Source organism: Nannobrachium achirus (genome assembly GCF_963921795.1).
Source record: "Nannobrachium achirus genome assembly, chromosome: 16".
Classification (NCBI taxonomy): Eukaryota; Metazoa; Chordata; class Actinopteri; order Myctophiformes; family Myctophidae; genus Nannobrachium; species Nannobrachium achirus.
The window spans coordinates 52,154,982-52,176,071 of NC_137823.1; the positions used below are offsets into that span (position 1 = coordinate 52,154,982).

The 21,090-nt window shown below is 43.2% G+C and overlaps 2 protein-coding genes across 2 annotated transcripts in view; both read right to left on the reverse strand.

Annotated features, from left to right (window-relative positions):
* Positions 1-21,090, reverse strand: part of cUnh1orf198 (chromosome Un C1orf198 homolog) — a 387,053-nt gene that overhangs the window by 180,846 nt on the left and 185,117 nt on the right. The gene's annotated exons all lie outside the window — the stretch shown is intronic.
* The window catches only part of trim67 (tripartite motif containing 67), a gene marked incomplete at both ends in the record, with an annotated part of 62,701 nt that overhangs the window by 31,668 nt on the left and 9,943 nt on the right, over positions 1-21,090 (reverse strand). The gene's annotated exons all lie outside the window — the stretch shown is intronic.

The following is a 21,090-nucleotide window of genomic DNA, read 5'->3' on the forward strand; positions in this document are numbered from 1 at the left end:
ACAACCCTTTTCACCCCTTTGTCTTTATTGGGTTTGACATAAGCAACCAATACACAATGTCATGAAAATCTCATGTTTCATGTCTCTCCCTTACTGAGATATGAAGTAATTGGGACTTTGGCTTTCCTTGTGACCTTGATCTTTGCCAAAAATGAGCCATCTCTTCAGGGCGGCCTAATGATGCATGTTCACCAAATGTCATGAAAATCCACCCATTCATTCTCAATTTGGACATTGACTTTGATAGAGACATTGACCTAAAATCTTTTTGTAAAGAGGTTATATGTTATTGTATGTGAATCATATAGAATCCCCAGCCAGTGAATATCTGACAGAAAAGACGTCAACACACGAAAACCTATGCCATTTTGATAACTAATATTTGAATCTTTGTTTTACTTAAATTTGTATTAAGAAATGTGTAACCTCGTATCTCCAAGTATCAAATTTGTAAATCTTTTCGCAAAGTAAAGCCCTGCTTCCTCACAAGGCCATCGCACAAAAGTAGTGAAAACAGCCGATCCACAAGCACACAGCGCCTCGTTGTGTGCTTGTAGATCGGCTGTTTTCACTAGTTTCATCATTTAAAAAATGATAAATACAAAACAAACAGTTTTGGACACACAAGGTTTCCACCCAACAACGACAAAATCTAAAGCAAACTGTAGCACTCAGGCATGGATTCAGACATACTGTAGGGCTTCCTCCTCAGTGCAGATGGTGTGTGATGTGTATCTAGATAGAATAAGGCTGACAGCTGTTGGAGCCCACCAAGGGAGTAGGCTTTGTCCCGTCACCTCTGAGGTCACAAGGCAGATTATTTGTATAGTCCAGCAACACCCCGACGCCAAGCTGGACACTCACTCACGTGTGTCCACACTTAGGGTTAAAGGCCAAGTTTAGTCTCAGGGGTGAAGGAATGAATGTGTTTAATGAATGTGCCTCAAGTGCATAAAAACAGACTGCGTGCAATGTTGTCGGGTGCCTGTGCACGCATGTGTGTGTGTTAGTGTGTTAGTGTGTTAGTGTGTGTGTGTGTGTGTGTGTGTGTGTGTGTGTGTGTGTGTGTGTGTGTGTGTGTGTGTGTGTGTGTGCGTCTAATGTGCTGGTACATTCCCAGCTCATCCGTCACTGGTAAGGAGCCACAGAAAGGCAGGACAAAGAAAATACACACACACACACACACACACACACACACACACACACACACACACACACACACAGACACACACACACACACACACACACACACACACACACACACACACACACACACACACACACACACACACTGCTGCTGCTGTGATCAATCTGGCCTGTTTCCATGCTCCACATTTTCCACCTGCTCCCCATCTTATGGTCTCCCCTTGAACACACACACACACACACACACACACACACACACACACACACACACACACACACACACACACACACACACACACACACACACACACACACACACACACACACACACACACACACACACACACACACACACACACACACACACACACACACCTGCCAGATGATTTGAAAGGAGATAAGAGAGCATGGTCCATATTAAAAGCATCCCTCTCATTCGCTGTGAGCTACAGTTATTACCATAAAACGAAACATGATACAAATGTCATCTGATTGTACATGTGGCGGCCAACAAGCTATACTACTGGGAAGAATGTCATGTAAAAGCTTCCACTGCCCACAAGGAATAAGGAATAATCTTCTATACTGTACATGCTCACCCAATATCCCCCAGCACGCACATGCACATGCACACACACACACACACACACACACACACACACACACACACACACACACACTGTATACAATCACACTAACCCTCACACATACTGTGACCTCATCCCTGTCCATCCCTCATCAGTGCACGTGCCATCCAGAGAGTCAGGGGGGAGGTCACGGTTCATGAATCAAGCCAACCCACCGTGTTGCTTCTTACCCTTCCGCACTAAGAGGCCATCTGGCCCAGCAAGCTGTCTGGACAGCGCAGCGTGTGTGTGTTAGTGTGCGTGTGCAAGCCAAGATGCTAACAAGGGGGTGACGGACGGGTGGACTGGTGCACCACCTCCTCTCTCGTGCTTGGTTTACACACCGCCGTAGGACGAGGGGCTTCATTTGTTCTGCTGGCTTCGTTCAGAAGAGCTTTGTGTTCTGCCAATCAGACAAATTCGAATCGAGTCTTTTGAACGGCTCTTTGAAATGAGCGATGGGATCCGGTTCGCAGTAGGGAGCCGTTCCTTAACAGTGCTGGGAAAAGCAATCAATTTCTTTACTTAGTAAAAATATCAATACTGCAATCAATGAGGAAATACTCTGCCACAAGTAGAAGTTTGGAACGTTAATATACTTGAGTAAAAGTATTTGCACCAAAATGTACTTAGTAGAAAGTACTCATTATGCAGAATGTCCTGTTTCACAGGTTTTCCAATGAGTAAAATGTATTAAAATCATTTGAACACGCATTTCAAATGGCAGGTATGTACCTATATATGTCCAAAATAAATGTATATAGGGTTGAAATTATTTGTAATTATAATCAAAATCTACAAAGTAACTAGTAACTAAAATGAGACAGTCTTTTGAACGGCTCTTTGAAATGAACGGATCCCAGAGATCCGGCTCACTTCAAAGAGCCATAAATCCCATCTCTAATTGAAACACCTGTGTTGGTCCTCAACATGGCCGTGTAGGACTACATTTGAAACCCATGAATGGGAGAACATCACTTGTGTTCCTCTGTGAAGTCAAGGCAAGTGTATTTGTCTAACACATTTTATCTACAAAGACAATTCAAAGAAAAAGTGGCTAAGGCAAGTAAACAGGATTTACTTTTCTCACATAATTAATCATAACGTTTTGTCAGGACTGCTTGGTGTGCTATATCCTGTTCAGCCATAAACATGTGGATGGGTCCCAGCTATGCCAAATTGCCAGAGCTTCCCTGAATAATCTTGGGTTTCCAAAAAAGGTGAACCTCTAGTTTTCCCTGAACACTTTATAGAACCCTGAACATATTGGAGTACTATTAAGCACCTTTTCTAAGTACTCTTTCTTGCACTGGGTTTCCTTTCTACCCACAGCACAATACTCAATCTCAAACGACACTCACCACCCCAGTCACTATCTGTTCCCGCTGTCAGGCAGACTAAGTACAACGATACATTATACAGTATGTATTAAAAGCCTTACGACCAGACTATGGAACAGTTCCCACCTGTCAACTAAGGAAGAGTGGGCACCTTCAATGTCAAATTGGCTAGCTGGTCCAAAATTTAAAAAAATACATTCAATATATTTGAAAGGTTGAGTTATTTTAATAACATCGTTAGGGTATCTTTAAAGACTAGATGTCACCAAAGATGTTTGTCTACTCACTCCGTATCTCAGCGGTGGGCTGTGGACAGTTTTTTATTTATTTATTTATTTATTTATGATTTTTTTTAACTAAAGCTTTCCTTTCATGGAAAGTTAGCAAGCTGAAATAGAAGCCATTGTACTTGCATCAATTTAAAACACAAGTAAGAAATCTTTTTAAAAATTACCACGCAGAGCAAGTACGGTAGACGCAGAGCAAGTAGACAGAAAGGGTACCATCTTATAATGAGCATTAGTGAGGACCAATTATATGATAGGTTGAAAAGAGTTGAAGAGTCTGTAAAACAAAGGGGGGGGTTCAAAACTATTATTGCCATGGCTTATTGCAAAGCCTACAAACTACTGGAGTTCACTAAATGTAATTTTACTTTATTGTTCAATTATCCTGCTCAAGTGGACAGTAGGCCACATGACATTTCCCTTGGGGTCCTGGTGCAAGGACACTAATGCAGACAATAGAAGCAGTGCAACAAGACGGCGACTGTGTCGTATTTTGTGCAGCAGACAGCCTGTTGGAAAGCCATCATAGAGTGCCATACTAACACGAGAGAGGAACAAAGGATACAGGGAGGTATTGTGACAAGAGAAAGGCGCAAAACTGAAGGGGAGGTGATTTGAGAACAATGAAAGGCAGTGAAATGTGATTCCATCTCCCGTACCGGAATGGTCTCTGCTACGGAGTGGAACAGAGCGTTTGGAAAGACCATTTCGTTTCCTCCTTTGTTCTTTTGTTCCTCGCCTTGACCTTTATCTGCCTTTTATTACTCTTCCTATAGCAGAGTGCCATTTTTCTTTTTTTCTGCCTGTCAGCAACCTTCCTCGGTCCTCCTCTCAGGGACAAGTGCCATTATGTTATTATCTTATTATCAGAGAGAGAGGGCACATATTGAGCGTGGGCGCGTGTGCGTATCAATGCTTCTGTCCATGTGTGTGTGAGTATGCATGTCCCTTTATGCATGAGTGTATGTATGCGTGTACACGTATGTTTGTGTAAATTACATATTGGGCATGTATGTGTCTGCATGTGCATGCGTGACATTCAGAGGGGCCGCTGACATTCACAGATGTGTTGTGTCTTTGCTATCTCTCTCTTTCATCAGCAACAATTGACAGTGTACAGAGGGAATGAAGCAAGCATTCAGCAACTGCGCTGCAGTGATAAAAACCACCCAGGAACAATGCCAGCGACGCCTTCCAAACGGCAAGACAATTGGAGAAGTAGGCTACAAAACAAGAATTTTCCTGAGCCAAGGGGGCCTTGCGCCAATGCTTGCCTGGGTATCGCCAGGCCACGTTACCCAAAGACATTAAACTTGGCAGCATCCCTGCAAAGGGCATGTCTAGGTTAAAATTCTCAAAAATATCCTAGGCCTCCATTTTTTTTTTATTTTTTTTTTAAGATTTGTTTTTGGGCTTTTATGCCTTTAATGGATAGTACAGTAGACTGACAGGAAACGGGGGGAGAGAGATGGGGAGAGACATGCGGCAAAGGTCGTCCGGATCGGGAATCGAACCGGCGACGCCGCCAGGCATCAATGCCTATATAGTATGCGCTTAGACCAGTAGGCCACCGGGCGCCCCATAGGCCTCCATTTTATGCTTAATTTATACATGTCATATGCCTTGTTTCAAACTATGGATGAAAGTGATATTTCCTGTAGGGGTTTTTATCTGAATACCCACCAGTTGCAGTCTACCAGAACGGCATACAAAGGTCAGAAATAATTAGTTTTTTAATGCGTAGTTAAAGGATAACCAGAGTGGTATAGCAGATTCCCCCAGTGTTGATTTATAGACATTTTATTTCAAGTTGACAGGTGGTTGATTTGAGATGTGTTTGCTCATACAGCCGATATACAGCTCTGGGGGTTGGGAGAGAGGGCTGGCATTCCTTTAACCAGTTTAACCAATTGTTATTATGTGGATTTACAATGTTTTCTACATGTCCATTTGTAAAACTTGCATTTTCGCAGTGGCTGTGACACATTGGAGAGTGTAATAGAAAGAACAATAGACAGCCGTAGTGTGTACGGCGCCGCCTGTCTGGGATCTTGATGGTAATGTTGACCTTGTCATAATGACCCCCCAGGGACACACAGACAGGGAGAGGGGTGGTGTTAGGAGGTGTGGCCAGCAAGAGACCTCATTTACCCTTCCTCCTTTCTGCTGGTGGCGTCTTGTCAAGTGCAAGTCCGTACCATCCTCCCAGTCTCCTCCTCCATTTCCTCTCCCCCTTAAAGCCGAATTTACACCCAAAACAACTGATTTCCACTTTAAAGAAACGTGCTTTTAATTGTTGAAAGCTTGGTCATCACAGAACTTGGAATATGTGAAATATACTGTGCATAGATGCAGCTATAAATGTATGTCCAAGATGAAAAAGGAAAAAAAAATCTAAAAAAAAAAGATCACGACAAAGCATAAATGAGCCCTTACAGTAAATCAGTCTGTTTCACGCCATTCTCTCAAGACATAGTCTGTATCTGGAGCTAAAGGAAGAGGGACAACCCGAGCGGGCGTTCCCTTTTCTTTGACGATGGCTAGCCAGATTGGTTTCACGCTAACACAAATCCTTTGTTTTTCTCTAGTCTGTTACCTCTGTTTCTCTCTCGTTCTTGCTTACTCTCTCATCCTACCTTCCGAGCCGCTCTGTTGCCCCTTCTGTTGCCCCCCCACCCCCAACCCCACCCCCTCTGTCTGTCACAGTCCTTCTCTGCCTGTCTGTCTATTCAGGGCAGCTGTGTCATGCAGAGATTCCGTTAGCCGGTATTTACCGGCCATTGACCGGTAAAATGTTTAATTGGCCGGTAATTATAAAGTCCACCGGCCACCGTGGCCGGCTGGGAAAATGCCTCTTAGGCTATTTTATCACGTAATCTTATTATTCACATAATTATTTGTCTAAAGTAGTAAAGCTACAACCATTAAAACCTATCATAATTTTAAATTTGTATCATGTTCTGTGAGTCTGTCTGACGACAGCGGAGCTCACCGCCACTGCTGCTGCTTCATGCTGCGCTGTAGAGGTGGGACGTTCGCGAACGAATCGAGTCTTTTGATCGGCTCTTTGAAATGAACAATATGATTCGGTTCAAAGTAGGGAGCCGTTCCTGAACAGTGGTGGGAAAACTACGACAGTCTTTTGAACGGCTCTTTGAAAGGAACGGATCCCACAGATCCAGCTTACTTCAAAGAGCCATAAATCCCATCTCTATGCGCTGTGCGCACGCATTGGAAATATCAGAGCTTCAAGCTCACAACAAGTCGAAACGCACAGCACTGTGAGCTTGTATGTCTGCTATTTTAGACGCACACGGCCTTACGGAGAAGCATCACGTTTCACAGCTGACAGTTCCAGCACCTTGTAACAATCAGCGCTATACAGCGTGTTTTTAGTGTTATAATCAGAACAGAACTGGGGTTCTTCCAAGGTAATCTAGACCAAGCTGGACCCAGTATAGACGATAATAAAAAGGGACCCGAACTCTGTGGAATCATGGATATTATACAAGCACGCACATGACTTTCTGATCGCATGGATGTGATCCCATCGTGGTCAAAGCAACAGAGGCAAGTCAAGTTAGTAACCTTCCTTGCGCCAACATACTGTAACATTAACAAAACAAAACAAATGTTGTGTGTTTGCATATTAAGGTTTAATGAGACGTGAAGCCAAAATCATATAGCCTACTATTAACTTATTAATTTGTAGGCCACTGTGTGGCAGGGCGCGCAAACGGTTCGCTTGAGTTGCGCGCCCACTTTAACCTATTCACTTCTTTTTTGGCAAGCGATACTACTACATAAGTAGGATATTATTTTGTTAACTCAGGAACATTTTGCAATTGCATCTGTGATAAAGAGGAAGGAAGCCCAGCGCTAACATAACATGGTGTATTTATCAGTTGGGTGCACCATGCGACCATGCACATACAGTATCTCATCTGCAAACACGTATGTGACGTTCATTATAATATGGCCGATAAATTAATTGATTGGCCGGTAAAATATAATCCTGCCGGCCAAGGTGGCCGGCCCCAAAAATGCCTAGCGGAAACCCTGCATCTGGTACATGCCATGTACAATCTCTCCTCTCTTGCCTTCTCCTTTCGTCTTGTCTTGTCTTGTCTTGTCCTCTCCAAGTGAGATGAGGGTCTCACCTCACCTCAACTCACCTCTCTCCTCACCTCACCTCACCTCACCTCACCCCTCCTCAGACTTCTTTTGCCCTCCACTCTACTCTACTGCTGTCCTTTATTACGCCATGATGGCTCACGTTGGCTGACAGAGTACAGCATCTTGCAATGGGCCTGGTCTACACCACGCAATTAACCAGTAGCTATGCCCCTCCCAAAAAGCTTTTAGAATAACTTCCTGCTTGCCAAGGTTTGCCTTGGCAACAGCCTTGGCAAGCTGCCGGTTGCTAAGCTAGCATTGGACAAAAGCTTTTAGGGGAGGGCATAGCTACTGGCTAATTACAACACCAGAGGCAGCTTCACAAATCACGTCCAACCCAGATTTGGCTCAATCAAGGGGTTATGCCGCAAAAATGTGAGATTCCCTACCAACTATTTTGTTTTCCAGCTGTCGTATGATGATATTGTTTTGCATTGTACTGTTTTATTTGTCTGTCATGTAATGCTGTATGGATTGAGAAAAAAAGGGATCCCAATTTAAACAAGCCCAAAAGCTTGTGGTCTTTATCCTTTTAGTTGACCTTGAGTCAGTGAACTGTACTGTCCTGTATCTTTTCCTATGCAAACGTATAATGATAAAGTATTCAATCAATCAATTTGCTTCCATTCCCCTGCCTGCCTCCCCAACTCCAACCCTCTCCTCTGCCTCTCCATACTGTACCTCTAATCTTCTCCACAGCAGGCATGTGCACACATAGACATGAAAGGGGGCTTGAGCCCCTGCCCTTTTACCTGTCTGTAAAAAATGCCCTCTCCAGATCATGAATGCAGTTTTTTTCACTATAGTGAAAGAAACGCAGATGCCCTCTTTCCATACCATAACTGAAGGCAGCATTCAAGAGAATTGCCTTCTCCAAACTCTCCTGAACTTGAATGCAGCATCTTATGTTGAAAGAATTGCCCTCTCTGTGTAGAAATCCATGCTGTAGTGTACGCCATCTCCAGTATTGACTTGATTATGCTTAGTTTAGTGTGGTATCATGCACCGAAAATAGCCAACCTCCAAGCTCACAACGCAACCGCGTTGCGTTGTGAGCTTGGAGGTCTGCTATTTTCAATATTCCACAGCATGTGCGCCCACCGATAGCCAGTCTGAGGTTCAAAAGAACAGCTGCCACAGGACACAAGCTATGTTGTCCCATTCTTTGTGCATTATCGGTGTATTCTTCTCACCTTTTGCAGGACCCCAAAAAGGACAGAGATAATTGCACGAACGCCAATGTGCGCAAATCGCCGTAAAACCCTGACATATAATTTAGAAAATGCACGGTTGTCATTTCAAGCCTGAAAACTGAAATACCACAGCACTTAGACTTGCAGATTACCGTAAACGGCTATTTATGGACACGTAGGTCTACATTATGGGTCATGGCCTCTGTATTCAATCTGCAAGAAAGTGCCCTCGTAATCGTTTGAAATTCGGCAATAACCTTGACAGATAAAGAGCACTGACAAAAAAAACTGCCACCACCGACATGAACACAAGGGAATGTATTTAAAAGACCATACCGGCCTTTTTGACATGTGGGTCCTTTGTCACTCTTACTTTTGATAGAATGCCAATCCTCAAAACCATTTTTTATATCTTTTTCCATTAGTGAGATTTATAGACCTGCAGTGACCTGCAATCTAATGATTCAATGTAATCCTGGAGTTCAAATGGTTCCCAGGGAAATTCTATGTGCTCCAATAAAATGTGTATTTTTTTGTTATGGTTATGATTATCTATGAAACGTACATAATTATCTGAAAACCTTCACAAAATAAATCCCAAATCTGACTACTTTATTTGTAAAAGAAAAACTATAGCCTATACATAGAACATAGTTGTAAATGGCAACAAAATAAATTAGAAAATAAAAAGTTCTCTACAAGTCTGTTAATAATAAAATATAACAATGCAATTATGTTTGTGGTGCATTGAGCGGCTCAATGAATATCTCTGTAGCATTTAACAACTACCTGACTGCAAAATTATTTAAAAAAAAACACCATGTTTGCATTACATTACCGGTACCAGTGGTAGCCTCTTGCTCTTGCGAAAGTCTACAACCATCTCCTGACGTTGGTCTTGCTGGTGGTGAGCCTGAGGCAGTTCACCTCGTTCCACCTCACAAAGTCCCTCACCACATCATCGTGCTCCCTTGTGTTGTCACCTGTGATGCAGCTGACCACACATGCCTGTTCTTTCATGCAAGGCTTGCGCCACCCGTGCCGCCCCCCGCCTCCCCGTCCTTGCTTAATTCCCAGACCAAATCCGTCGCCGACGCGGCCTCCCGTTCATGCGAGAGCTGGTGAAAACTTCTGGGAACTCAGTACAAGCAGTATACAACACCAGATAATACATACATACAAAAGTAATAACAATACGGGTAGCTTTTTTTGCAGCATGTGTCACAAATGTGCACGCTTATTTTTAGTCAAATAATGTGCAAATGAAGGAGAAGGCAGAAGAATTACACTACGCTAATCCCTTCCAATCAATGCAGACTCTAAATCGTCACAACATTACTTGGGATCTCAGCAATTGCTTTCCACAAAATTAGACTACTTGTGGTGTGTTTGTGTTCCTTCTTCGCGGAGTAGGGATGGTCTTTGGTCATTGCTGCTAGCTACTCTGTGACAGAGTGTGACAGAGTGTGACTGTGATAGAGAGAGAGAGATGCCTCTTTCTCGCACGGCATGAGAGCAAGATACGCGGGGAGGCAGCGCATCTCGTTCTATGCATGCATAGAACTGCAGACTGACATTCTCATGGTGTAAATGATACTGCAGTGTATCAACTCTACACAGCAAATATGTTTGCAACATAATAAGAGGTTCCAGCTGCAAAGCTTCTGATTCAATATTTGCAGTTGCTTACTCTCACGGCAAAGACGTAGAAAACATGTGTGAAAAACTATCTATTACTGAGTTTTGTTACTTCAGTTGTTTGCTCTTAAAGGAGTTCACCCTAAATTGACTTATTTTCTAGTGATTACTCTCATCATGGAGACTTCAGTTCAATAATATTTTTTTGTATTTGTCGCATTCCTAAGACAAAAATGTGATTATAGTAAATTGACCCCCATTGATTCCGGATGGGGACCCAAATGCATTCGTGTCCCCATCCGGAATCAATGGGGGTAAATTTGTTGTAATCAAATTATTGTCTTAGGAATGTGATATATTATTGAACTCAAGTCTCCATGATGTGAGTAATCAATAGAAAATAAGTCATTTTGGGGGTGAACTACTCCTTTAAGTATGCAAATACTTTCAGCCCACCAAGCCCATAAGAAGCTGCAGAATGGCAGGGGGTCCCCAGCTAAATTCATAATTACATTATTTTATTTTATTTATTTATTATATGGATTGTTCTTTCTGTAAAGTCTTGTTCAGTTGTAGACTAAATCAATTATTTACAGAGTTTTAAAGGGAGAAATTGCCATAATTATTCAATCTTAATTTTTATGTAAGAGACTGCATTGAACCTAAATAAATGGCTGATATGGTAATGACAGGAACCATGGAAAAAAAACACACCAGGGGCCATGGTGGTTTAGAGGAAGAGTCCCAAACATCAATAATTGATCACAGCATTTTCTTATTAATAAATGCATGAGTGGATAGAGCGCTCTGAGCGTAATTGTCATGAAATGAGTGCAAATTACGTTTCTGTGTGATAATGAATCTATTACCCTCCCCATGCCAGTATGGAATGTACAGCGATATAGTGTTTTTTTTTTTATTATTATTGCAAAACACATCAAAGCAAACTAGGCCAGGTAATAACAATGACATTTACTTTATTTAACAGCAAAAAGTGCACAAGCAAGCTTTCTCCCTATCACAGTAATTGTATGCTTTAATGTGCTGGGGGCCAGGGGTGGGGTTAACTAAAAGGCCTATGTGTAGAACCAGCTAATCTATAATAGTCCAGTCTGGTGATTCATTTATTTGAATTCCCAATGGCGAGAAACGGTAGGCTGTCTCCATGGTAACAATGGCCTGTGTTCTGGCCTACTATGGGATGTCCACACCACTCGGTTGTCTGACAACCGCCTCTAACAATAGAACACAAATATGGCAACTGTTAAGCCTAATGCATGCTTTATCACGCATCAGTGTCATTCAGCAAAAATAACAAGATTTTCAACAAAAAATTGTGACACAGTGTGGGTTCTTGTTGAAAATCTGTTGTTTTCGTCGTGTGACATTCACGTGAGGAAGCATAATTTGGCTTATTGCGACCGTAGGTCGCATTTACTACCAAAACCTCCACCGACTGTCCGTCTGTCTGTCTGTCTGTCTGTCTGTGAGTCACACTTTTGCCCTGCTCATATCTCCACAACCGTTGCCCCCATCCATGCCAAATTTTGCACACATACTCCTTACCTGCCAAACTACAACCTCCAAGGACCCCCAGAGCTCTGTAAAAAAATGTCCCTCCGTGAGTGACACGTCACACGTCACACTTTTGCCCTGCTCATATCTCCACAACCGTTGCCCCCATCCATGCCACATTTTGCACACACACTCCTTACCTGGCAAACTACAACCTCCAAGGACCCCTGGAGCTCCAGGGACCCCCAGGTCCCTGGGGGACCCCCAGGTGTAAAAAATGACCACATGTGCAAAAATGACCAAATGACCACCCCAACGGGGCTGCTCACGGGGAATTCCTGGGGACCACCCACTCCTGGTGCTCCAGAACGGATGCAAAAGTGGTGGCGCCCCCAGTGGAGGACCCCCTCCACTGCAGCTCACATAAAATGCCGTAACTCGGGCTAGGAGCGTCCGGGAGAGCCGGGGCCGGTACCTATTCGTCCGCCAAGGCAACGCGGAGACCCCACCCCTCATTTCTCACATGGCCCTCTTCTAGCGCCACCTGCAGGCCGATTTTTAAAACACATTTTTGGACACTGCTCCTACAGATTTTGCCCTAAAATCACGGAAATCACTACACAGCATGTCTACACTCATGTCATCAACATGGATCAGGAAGATTTTGGAAAAACCCTTTTTTGCCCTATTTGTGGAGATAAGCGACCTACGGTCGCTTATCTCCCGATTAGGGAGTCTTACTGGTAGTCAATTCAATTCAAAGGAGCTTTATTGGCATGAGAAAACATACGTTTACATTGCCATGGCAAGTATCACAAATTCACAATACTTGTCTCTTTCTGTTCCTATCTCTCTTGCTCCCTGTGTGTATGCCCGTGTTCATATTACCCTGTGTATGCCCGCGTTCATATCGCCCTGTGTACCGGTATGCCCACGTTCATATCGCCCCGTGTATACCCGCGTTCTACATGCTCCTGTGTATTCTATCTCTTGTTCTATCTCTCAAACTCTGCCATCTCTCAAACTTCTCCCAATGTGTTCCTCTCTAAATCTATCCCATCTACCCCCATTAACATCCCCCTCTCTCTTTCTTATACCTTCCATTATTCCCCCTCTGTCTGTCTGTCTGTCTGTCTGTCTGTCTCTTGTTCTATCCCGGTCTGTGTCTCTCTAATTTCTCAATTTTTTCTCTGTCCCTCTCTCTTTCTAAATCCCTACATCCATCTCTCCCTCTATCTTTACCTTTCTCTCACCCCTCTCTGTCACTATTTCTCTCTCTCTCTCTCTGTGTGTGTGTGTGTGTGTGTGTGTGTGTGTGTGTGTGTGTGTGTGTGTGTGTGTGTGTGTGTGTGTGTGTGTGTGTGTGTGTGTGTGTGTGTGTGTGTGTGTGTGTGTGTGTGTGTGTGCGTGCGTGCGTGCGTGCGTGCGTGCGTGCGTGCGTGCGTGCGTGCGTGCGTGCGTGCGTGCGTGCGTGCGTGCGTGCGTGCGTGCGTGCGTGCGTGCGTGCGTGCGTGCGTGCGTGCGTGCGTGCGTGCGTGCGTGCGTGCGTGCGTGCGTGCGTGCGTGCGTGCGTGCGTGCGTGCGTGCGTGCGTGCGTGCGTGCGTGTGTCTCCCTTCCCTGTAGCTACAGTTGTTAGACACCTACACACAGTGAATCGTGTCTGCAGACCCTGATGGCCACAACAAAGCCAGTGTGTGAGTGCAGTGCAGTGCATTAACCTACATTCGGGAAGCACTCCAGCTGCAGAGCCTTGACTCTGCAGCTGTATTGTACTGCAGTGGTGTGTGTGTGTGTGTGTGTGTGTGTGTGTGTGTGTGTGTGTGTGTGTGTGTGTGTGTGTGTGTGTGTGTGTGTGTGTGTGTGTGTGTGTGTGCGTGCGTGCGTGCGTGCGTGCGTGCGTGCGTGCGTGCGTGCGTGCGTGCGTGCGTGCGTGCGTGCGTGCGTGCGTGCGTGCGTGCGTGCGTGCGTGCGGTGTGTGTGCGTGTGTGTGTGCATGCGTGTGTGAGAGAGATAGTTTCATGCTTGTGTGTGCAGTACACATGTGCAACTGAGTGTACAGCATGCATGTACGTCCATGATTGCATCCCAGTGGTGTAAAGTAACTAAGTACTTTTACTTAAAGGGGTACTGTCACCTAAAGGGGTAGAGGGGCAGATTACACTGTGACATGAGCTTCTCTATAAACAGTCTGAAACAGTCTGAAGCTCATGTCTCTATAAACAGTCTGAAACAGTCTGAAGCTCATGTCACAGTGTAATCTGCCCCTCGCCCCCAACAACAGCTGACCAGTACAGTAAGTAGTCATACAGTCAGGCTATACAGACAATTCATTTGATTGGCTTATAATTGCGCATCCTCACAATGACATCATCATACAAATATTAACTTGTTTTTTAAGATGATTCTTAAAGTGACAGTAACCCTTTACTTACGTGACAGGCCCCCTTTAACGCTTCCAGTGCCAGCCCCTAGAGGGCACCAAAGAATGCCAGACTTTCTCCTATAGGGGACTGCATTAGCATCCGGGGGCTCACGTTGCAGTGACGCGCGTGCTCACGTTCGTGCACGTCATGGAAAGGTCCCGGATGATAATGCTAACAGAATAGCTATTCCCATTTTGTCATTTTAAAGATCATTTTTCGGCGATTTCGCCGTAAATAAACCTCGCGCCACATCCCTAAAAACACAATCCAGAGATATGGGCCTCCAAAGATGTGGTTTTTCATTGGATTCGGCGGCGATTCGCGGCTACGTTCGCGGCTAACGGCCGGCATGGCTTCCCCAGGATTTGGACCACTGGATTTTAAATTTAGGCTCAGGCTTCAGAAGGCCTCGGATCATTTTATTCATTTCATTAAAAAAGCCGAACATGTTCGGGATAGGCACACTGGACTACGTTCCGGAAGCGGCGCTGAACATTTGGTGAACATTGGGGGGCTCAAAAATGTATTTTAAACCATTTTTAATGGAATATATCGTCGGACCATGTAAAATGGCTAGCTGGCTAGCGTAGGACGAGCCAGGACCACCCACGACTCTACAAGCAGCTCAGGGTAAGTCAATTAATATAAAAAAAAATTGTATTGGATTGAAATAAAGCCGAACATGTACTTAAAGGGATATTCCACTTTCAAAAAAACGTTTGGTCTTTTTATCGTCTAATCAGGCTTTTATGAACACCCTGGACAGTTTTTAATTTGCTTGATTCAATATTTAGATATTTTATGTAAATGTTATCAGGCCCTCCTCCTCCAGGACCTCACCCCATACACACCCATTGTAACTTCAAACTCCATTTTAACCATGATAGATTCATTAAAAACACCCATCATTTTTTCTGGTGACTCATAATACCCTCCTAATACGTGAGCAGACCGTGTTTTTTCAATAACTTTTTTCTTTTATTTTTAATAATTCTTTGGGAAAATTGAAAACATTAAATACAATAATATTTTATTGAAAATAAATGAAAAAGGTTATTGAAAAAACACGGCCTGCTCACGTATTAGGATGGTATTATGAGTCACCAGAAAATATAATGGGTGTTTTTAACGAATCTATCATGGTTAAAATGAAGTCTGAATTTACAATGGGTGTGTGTGTGGAGAGGCCCTGAGCCTGGAGGGCCAGGTAACATTTACATCAAATATCTAAATATTGAATGAAGCAAATTAAAACCTGTTTAGGGTGTTCATAAAAGCCTGATTAGACGATAACATTACCAAAAGTTTTTTTGAAGGTGGAATATCCCTTTAAGTACAATTTTTGAAGTATTTGTATTTCCAGTTTTCAGTACTTTTACATCTACCCCACTACATCTCGGATCCAAATATTGTACTTTTACTCCACTACAATTATTTTACAACTTCAGTTACTAGTTACTTTGCAGATATAAATGATTATATTATAAAACATACATTAATGCACTTTAGCCCTATTCTATACCTTGGCTATTTGAAAATAGCCGATCTACAAGCTCAGCTTGTTGATGGGCTATTTTCAAACATTTTGTACTTTTACTTTTGATACTTTAAGTACATTTTGATGCATATACTTTCGTACTTTTACTCAAGTACATTTTGAATACTGGACTTTTACTTGTAAGGGTGCCCTCACACCAAAGTACCTATGAGAGTGGAATCCGCGTTCCGCCAATGCATTTCAATGAGAAGGGAGCATTTTTTGCAGAAATCCTCTGCTGGCATGAAACCGCTTCACTCTCATTGAAATGCATTGGCGGAACGCGGATTCCACTCTATTTGGTGTGAGGGCACCCTTACAGAGTATTTTGATACCTTTACTCAAGTAAAAAATGTGAGTACTTTCCACCACTGGCATCGATGTGCCCGCGTACATGCATGTGTGTTGGGCTGTGCCTGAGGTATCACACTAGAATGGCTGACCCATCGTGGTCATCTGCCATCTGGAACAGCGTTATAAGACCTGGCCAGCCTGCAACATTACACTGCTAGCCCTAGAACAGTACAGCTCAGAGAGGTGGATTCTTGGCCATAAATCCATGCTAATTTGTTATGATACAGCCATGGAGGTTGTCTTTCCTTTTGAAAATCCCTGTGGACCACACACCTTCTCTTTAGCTGTTGCTATTATGCATTATAGATGATCACCCTGGCATTTGTTGTTGCCCTCAGTAACCAATGGCGAGTGCCCGGGGAATGAGATGGCTATTTGTGGAATTTAAGGGGAAAACAAATTAGTGTTTGAAAATGTGCACCTACAGTATGAAGACATGCCCAAAATAGGAAAAGGCAGGTTTTAAAGTGGTTAAGACCAATGCAGCAGCATGCTGCTTTATGTGATATTATTTTGTTGAAAAAGCTTTTGGCTAAAATGTTAAAGCTCAGGCTCCATAATGTCTCTGCAGCTTTAGCACAGAAAATACATTTTAAAGGGGGCCTGTCACCTAAAGGGTTACGGTCACTTTAAGAATCATCTTAAAAAACAAGTTAATATTTGTATGATGTCATTGTGGGGATGCGCAATTATAAGCCAATCAAATTAATTGTCTGTATAGCCTGACTGTATGACTACTTACTGTACTGGTCAGCTGTTGTTGGGGGGCGAGGGGCAGATTACACTGTGACATGAGCTTCAGACTGTTTCAGACCGTTTTCAGAGAAGCTCATGTCACAGTGTAATCTGCCCCTCAACCTCTTTGGGTGACAGTACCCCTTTAAGGTGGGATACTTATTTTATCCAGTTTATAGAGAACATCAGAAAGATCATTTTGTCAGCTTCAATTTTATAGTGTTCCAGTTGCGATTTGGTATCCTCACTTCCCCCTGTTTATTTTGTACACTGTATGAGTTATCTCTCCTGATTGGATACAATTGGTGTCCTGGACCCACCATGAAATTGTGTTTTCTGTTGACTGAAGCTCTGGAGAGACAGGGAGTCACATCACTTACAGCACCTTCAATAAGAGTGTTACAAAAGAAGTTACAAATGGATAAGTGAACCCTGAGGATGTTACGGAGGATGTCCTGAGAAATGCATACTGTAGGATGTTTTACAGAATGTAATGAAAGAAATTGAACGAGGAACGGTGTGTGGCGCGGCGCGTAGCAGACCTGTGTTTCTTGTACAAAACAAAGGTCCCAGGACAGACCCTCACAAGAAGAACCTTTGTATCCTCTGCCATACAAGCACTGCGCTACATTAGCATACATATCGTCGTTGTCGGGTGGAAACCTTGTATCTCCAGGTTTCAAATGTGTACGTTCTTTCGCAAAGTAAAGCCCTGCTTCATCATAAAAGGCTGTCGCAAAAAAAAGTAGTGAAAACAGCAGATCTACAAGCACACAACACCTCGCGGTGCGGCGTTGTGTGCTTGTAGATCGGCTGTTTTAAATCATTTCTAAAATGATTAACGCAAAACGAACGGTTTTGGACATACAAGGTTTTCACCCGACAACGACGATATACTCCCCTGCCTCAGAGATGATTAATCACCTCAGCCTCACAGCCTGTGGTCGTATGTCCACCCCTACCATTCAAAAAAGCAATGCTCATGCATGTATCCATGCCATAGCAGAATGAATGCGTATCATCCCAACAACCAAAAGCAGGCCATCACTCCATTGATCTGCATCTCTGTTAACTGGCCACTGACTGATCCACCCCTGACTGGGTATTATAACATGAAAGCCATTTCAATAGCTGTAGGCCATTTCAGAAGGCCATTCCAATGTGACAGGGCCATTGATATGGTGTAAAAATAACTTTACGTATTACATATTTATTTGGGCTAAGTTTTTTTGTTTGTTTTGCTTTCTATCGCCTACTATAGTGGTTCCCAAACTTTTTAGCTTGTGAGCCAAAAGAGAAATGACACGTTTTGCCAATGAGTGAAAACATAAGATCTATTCTACAAGCTTCTACTGGTCTGTGGTGGGAAAAGTACTAAATTTTTGTATTTAAGTAAAAAGTATCAATTATTATATTAAGTCCAGACTTCAAAATGTACTTGAGTAAAAGTACAACGGTATTGGCATCAAACTTAAAGTACCAAAAAGGTACTATTTTCAAACAAAATGTTTAAGAATAGGTCTTCAAGCTCATAACGTTGTCAGCTTGTAGATCGGCTATATTCAAATAGCCTAGGTATAAATAAGGGCTAAAGTGGATTCATGTATGTTTATTTATAATATAATCATTTATATCCGCAAAGTAACTAGTAACTAAAGTTTTCAAATAATTATAGTGGAGTATAAGTACAATATTTGCTTCCGAGTTGTAGTGGAGTAGAAGTGAAAGTACTGGAAATTGGATATACTCAAGTAAAGTACAAATAACATAAAATTGTACTTAAGTACAGTACTTAAGTAAATGTTCTTAGTTACTTTACACCACTGATACTGGTCACTGAGTAACATATTGGAAAATCTTGGCTCTGCCTTTAATCCCATATAATTCTGTCACTAAATTCATACATTCCTTAAAGTCATCCTTACTAAGCTACTTAAAACTGTTAAGTAGCTTAGTAAGGGAGATTTTAAGAAAATGTATGATGATTAACACACGACACAAGACCTTTTAAGCCAATTCAGCAAATGAGTGACAGTTTCATGAATTTATGACATTGCACACACGCGTGCACACGACGCCGCACGCACGCATGCACACACAACACGCGTGCACACACGACTTTCGAAGGCAGAAAAGTAGGCCTAACTGCATTTTAAGGGTTTTAATATTTGATTTGCGAGCAGTGCTAGATGTAGATGGTCTTCACTCATTCACACACACACTTACACACACACACACACACACACACACACACACACACACACACACACACACACACACACACACACACAGACAAAGACACACACACACACACACACACACACACACACACACACACACACACAGTGGACACATCCGAATAAACAATGAAGGGCAAGTATGCAATTCAGTGTGTGCGCATCCGTGTGCGTGTCTGTATTCATCAGTTTGTATATGTGCGCACACGCACGCGCGCATCTGTGCACGCTTGTGTATGGACACGTGTGCTATAAATAGACACACCGTATTTTCTGCTTGAGTGATCAGAGGAAACTAGATCAGTGTGACTTCCTCTGCAAAGTTCATCTGCCTTACTTATGCATATTCATGTTACCGCAGTGTGTGTGTGTGTGTGTGTGTGTGTGTGTGTGTGTGTGTGTGTGTGTATGCACGTGTGCGTGTGCATGTGTGAGTTTACACGCTCCTATCCAACAACAGTGGACTGTGCATGCCTTTGTGTGTGTGTGTGTGTGTGTGTGTGTGTGTGTGTGTGTGTGTGTGTGTGTGTGTGTGTGTGTGTGTGTGTGTGTGTGTGTGTGTGTGTGTGTGTGTGTGTTTTGTCCTGCTGTCTCCAAGTCTATCGCAGTGGGAAATATCACCAGTAACCCCAGGCTGTTCTATCATGTTTGATCTCTAGAACACAGTGACGTCTCAATGCTGTTTGTCTTACCACGTTACCATGCATTCAAATCAGGTCGTGTGACAAACAAATCACGACTACACTACAATCCACAAGCACAAGACTGCACACACATACGAATATATCGTCACTGTCGGGCAGAAACCTTGTATCTCCAAGTTTCAAATTTGTATGTTTTTTTTCGTAAAGTAAAGCCCTGCTTCATCAAACAAGACTGTCGCACAAGACAAGTGAAAATAGCAGATCTACAAGCACACAAGGCCTTGCGTTGTGAGGCGTTGAGTGCTTGTAGATCAGCATTTTTAGATCAGCATTTTTTAAATGATAAATACAAAACTAACGGTTTTGGACATACATGGTTTCCACCCGACAACGACGATATGTGTGTACGTACCCATGCAAACTATGGATGGGCATAAAAAGAAATCTAAAAGTCAAATAGTCAGTGTGGAACAGGGGTCGACTATCAGTTTATGGTTAACCACTTAACCCTATACTTGGTTGACCGTAGTCCCACAGGTCTCTACACTAGGGACTTTTCTGTTTTCATTCTACATTAAACATCTTTGCTGATACTGTACAAGCGCACACTGCTTGTACATCTGCTATTTTCTCCAAGTTTTCCCCACATTAGGGATGCTTTCCTTAACTTTTTCTCTGCCATTTTAAACATAGCTGTAGTAAGCAGCTGCCAAATTGTCCTTACCTTTTAACGTGGGCACGCGCACGCATCGTGCACAATCTGTGCGCGACTCATCTAGTAGACGTGTAGACTCGGTGACAAGCTTTCGAATACAAAAAACCCCATTGAAAAAGACATATCCGTTGCCACGCTGTATCTCTGCTTATCAGCCAGTGTTTACATGAAAAAGCATTGAAAAAAGCCAACTGTGCGCTATGGTAACACGTGGACACGTTCGCGCACAAAACGCACGATATGTGCGGGGATCATAATCCAGGCGTGTAGAGACTGGATCAAAGTTTCCAAACGCAAAAATCAGATTGAAAAACGAGCGTTCCATCGCCCAGTAGCTTCCACTTCTGTTACACAGTAAACCAATGGAGGCGGGACTATGGCCCAGGCTCAGACTGGATACGGAAAGCTGGATCCGGTCCAGACCGGAAATGACCGGATACAGTTAGGGGGGCGGGCCTAAAGAGCCAGAATCAGCGAAAATCTGCGCTAATACTTTTAATCCTTTCATAATGATTAAAGCTAA